The 4,604-nt window shown below is 42.0% G+C and overlaps 1 pseudogene; it reads right to left on the reverse strand.

Annotated features, from left to right (window-relative positions):
- Positions 1-689: 689 nt before the first annotated feature.
- On the reverse strand, positions 690-3,677 carry LOC144753834 (uncharacterized; annotated as a pseudogene).
- Between the last annotated feature and the right edge of the window lie 927 nt (positions 3,678-4,604).

Genomic DNA, 4,604 nt, shown 5'->3' on the forward strand with positions numbered 1-4,604 from the left:
TCTTAGACTCCCACTGCAGAATCCGACACCCTGTCGGTGTAATGGACTGGAAAACCAAAAAACCAAACACCCACTTCTCTTACAAGGAAATGGGTAGCTTGCACATCTTCAGCATTTCTTATTTTTCACCTTATTCATCTTCCACTCAATTAACATATCATCCACACATACACAAACCTACTTGCTGCCTTTCTTCGCTCTGGTTACCAAAGTGATTCATCTGGCAGAGGCAGGAGTCCTATCACAGAGTCCTGCATGTCCCCTTGCAATGACAAAGCGCGGCAGACAACTACTCCACTGCACTCCGCATGGGGTGTGGAGATCCTACAAGTACAGCACTTGGTTGTCCTTTTCATAATACATGTGCTCCTTCTATTAATTTACAGAGGTGAAGCTGAGGACATTTAACACCAGCTTTTTTCAGCTAATAAAATCACCCCAAGGAATCAGGACTTGCTCCCTCCCCCACATTTGCGCATATTGCCATTATCAAAAAATACTGTTTAGTGCTGAGCTGAAAACTGCAAGCTATGGTCGGACAAAACAGGATGCTGGCCTCAAAATTCCTTAGATTTATGCAATGGCGCAGTCCGAACATGTGCAGTCTCCTGCAAAGAAACCCTTTAAAATGCCCTTCAAATTAAGCGCTGGATATCTGCATGTTCATATTCCGAAAACCAAAACTGCATGGATTGTTTTTGTGGGTAGTGTCCTGTAAAACCTGTACTGCAAATATTGCATAGGCCAAAGAAAACCAGAGGGTAATAACTTTTTAACTGCAATATAGCTATGTAGGCTTGAAATAAACCGCTTTAATACAGAAACATCTCAGCCAGGCTACAAAACATTGCAGCCATAAATTACAAAAGTCCCAACAAAAACAAAAGTACTTAACGATCGGATTGGCAGGCTGGGTCCATAAATATAGTATATTGTGATTGGGGAATTGTGATCATGTGACCACACAGTCTATCACAAAATGAAACTACATCAAGGCGACGTCTTTTAAAGAGGTCTGGCTTTGAACCTTATGTGTTTGTCTCCATCTGTTATTATCTTCTTGCCGGACACACTTCAATCTTTTTCTTCAACTCATTCCGCTCCGCTGGGGTAAAGAAGATACACGATGAAGAAACCTTGTTTTGAAGGAAACATGGCACTTGCTGAGACCATGGAAGCATGTTGAAGTTTTCAATGAGGATATCCATCATATGAAATCCCACGGAGCGTACCAGCATATTTAAGTGCCTAAGGAATGTGTATATTAGATCACATATATACTGCGAACCATTAAGCGACCACGCATGCAGAGCAGTTTGTTTTTGTACGCACAGTTCGTCAGCAAGTTTTTGGGTGAACTGGTATACTAAGTCATTCCTCGGAGTAATGGCCTCCAGAAGATCCCTCAGGGCCCATGTATTTTTCCCAAAAGCCAAAATGATACTCAGAACAGATGCTGGTGGTTTAGGGTCAAATAACAACTTTTGGGTAAAAGGCTCGGAAGATGAGAATCAACTCTGCCTCATTGGGCATCACAGAAAAAGGCTGAGGAAGATTAAAATGGGTCTGCCTCTGAAGTTCTTCCAGGATGGGAAATGCTATATCCATTACACTCCTTTGAAAGTCTAGATTTGGTTCAGGATAAGCAATAGGTCCAACTGCCCCTTCTGCCCTAAAACAGGACTGCTGCACCAAGTCTGTATGAGTGTACTCCAACACTTATGGGATTCTAACAATGCTGGGTTGACATACAGGATTCTGAGTATCAGCTTTATCAGAACACCCCTCTTCAGTACATTTCCTTTTAGTGATGTCCACTCCTCTTGGTCAGTGAGGTATTTGCCAGATGGACAGCACTCCGTTCGAAACATCTTCGAATAAAGGGCAAAGTCAGCAACTGACAACTTAACATTCATTGTGCAAGAGGCACATTTTAACTGTACAAGTGACTGGGAAGCTTCTGGAAAATTTCCATATTTACACATATAGAACGGGATTTTCTCTCTCAAACGTTGTAACGGCAACATATCATTGCATCGCACAGCTTTTAGGTAACGCACCAAATGTTTGTAATTTCCCTCGTCTTCCAATTTCTGCACCCGTGCCTGGATAACAGATATAGCTTCACAAAGAAACTCCTTTTTTCCTTTCCTGGTTCGGTGACCAGTGATATTTTGCCCCAATAATATTGTGATTAAAAATAAGTCATCCCATGGCAGGACATTCAGGAAATTACTGAAGCAGTAGCAGTGAGGAGGTAGAGGAAGGGACTGGAAAAAACGAATACATTTGTCACACAGAGTATTATGAAAACCAGACAGCACTAACATCTTCTGGAGGTTTGCAAGAATCCTTCAAAGTAAAATAGGCATAGCACTTCTTAAACTGGAAGATGGGTCTCCAACTTGATGAGCTAGTGGTGGTTCCTTGTGAAACACAAGCTCTTTCACGATTCCTAGGAGAATGACAGCAGCACTCTTTGGCTTCTCTTTTTCTGCCTTTTTCAGAAACTCTTCCACATTTTTGTAGACTTCTGAGTAGCTGTATATTATGATGTCTGTGTGATACAGGGTGCATGGAGGGCATGGAACAGAACTTCTCATAAGACCGCGATGACACACACACGTGCAAGGGAAGAACTGATCTCGTGCCATTCTTGTTCCCATAAGAAACTTGTTTTATTCTATAGTGAGCTTGTGCACAAATGTCAGTAGAAGAAATCCTCCTTGTCGCAGATCAGCATCTATCTCTGTGAGGTCCAAGTCGAATATGGTAAGAATGCTAGCTAAGGCAGCATCGCGCTGACTTTTCCAGAATATGCTCTTGTTGTGTGCGTTGCAATGGCAAATGGAAACAGTTGTCCAATAGGGACACTGCAAAGCTGGTTTATCACAGAGGTAGCAGTAGCACTGATCACATACATCGGCATTGTTCTCAAGTGGAGCACTTGTGTCATGTTCTGTCCGCACAAATAGATGTGCCGTACAGTCGTAGCGCGCATGTGGCATCACATACCCACTCCTAGTGAAAGTAATGGCTAGTTCTTCATCCAACACCACTTCTTCAGAACGCTTCTCCTCCAGCATAGATTTTTCATAGGATACCTCTATTATTAGTACCGAATTTCCAAGGCCAAGTGTGCCGTCTGCTTCATCGTCGTCACTAATAAGGATCAAACTCTCCTGCGTACTGACTGAAATTGGTCTGAAGCGGTCTCCAACAAGAGCTTCTGCAGCTATGTTTTCACCTACGGCACTCTCATCAGCAGCTTTAGAGCACATGGGTATCTCATTTTCAGAGTTCGTAGGAGCTCCCACAGTTGTGCCACCCTCTTCGCAGTTCTTAGCAGGAGCTCCCGCAGTTGTGCCACCGTCTTCGCAGTTCTTAGGAGGAGCTTCCACAGTTGTGCTACCCTCTCTACAGTTCTCGGCAAGTGAGTCAATAGTTGTGGTACTCTCGGAAGAGTCCTTGGCAGGAGCTTCCACACTTATGAATCTTTCTTCAGGGTCCTCAGCAGGAGCTTCTGCTGCTATACCACTCTCTTCTAAAACATCAACAGGAATTCCGACATCCGTGTCACTTACTTCAGGCACCGCTACCTTTTTGGTACCAGCAGGGAGAGCAGCCCTTTTAGCTCTAGTCTTCATTTTTGCTGTAGGAAGCTCCTAACTCCCGCCGGTGACTCTTAAAAAATCCTATCACCTGTCTGCATTGATTTAGACTATGATGGTGGTTACCAACTATTCTTCAATTTCATATTCTGATTCAAACTCGAGGCCCTTTATCGAGCCTTTTTGATGTAGCTACTACCCCGCCCAAACGCAGTTAAAAATTTGCACACTTGCTACCTTACTTGGCTAGGGTTATCAATTATTCTTGAATTTCATGAACTTCTTTTATATCAGTTATAGGTTTAGTACAATAACAACATTCGTCTTGCAAGTCCAAAAGAACACTGAATGACAGTCTACACTACAGACAATACAGGTCACAATTTGAACTATTATGTCCCAGATACATACATATTTTGACAATACATTCCATACATGTTCTATCTTTCATTTCAATCGTGATTACAGATGATACAGTCCACCATTAAATGTACACTGCGGACACCCTGATTCACAACTTCAATTCAGCTTTCCTTCTACATTAAGGACACCATTGAATCTACCCTTGCTTTCCTTAACGTAGAGACAATTGTACTCTGTCCTCAATAGGGGTCACGGAGAACACAACGCACCTAGGGCACACGTGGACATAAGTAGTCAAGTCAAGTCAAAAACCACTTTATTCGATTTTGTTAAAAATCATAAAAGCATACTATAAACAGTTAAAAGCCATTCCACAATTCATATAAAAATTTCATACAATACAATTTCAATAAAAATTATTAAAAATACGAGATTAAAAATCATCATGTACAAATAGGTAAGGCATAACAACAATCAACACGAACCCCAATATTACACTTGTATATTCCTCTTCCTGATTCTAACAGCAGCGACAAGATAATTTGCTACGCTGAACATCACCAAGGGAGATTCGAGCATTTGCAAATACAGGAGTGCTGGTTTTGCCTGTAAAAAAGCTTTCTCTTTCAG

This window comes from Lissotriton helveticus, chromosome 5_1 (assembly GCF_964261635.1).
Source record: "Lissotriton helveticus chromosome 5_1, aLisHel1.1, whole genome shotgun sequence".
Taxonomy (NCBI): Eukaryota; Metazoa; Chordata; class Amphibia; order Caudata; family Salamandridae; genus Lissotriton; species Lissotriton helveticus.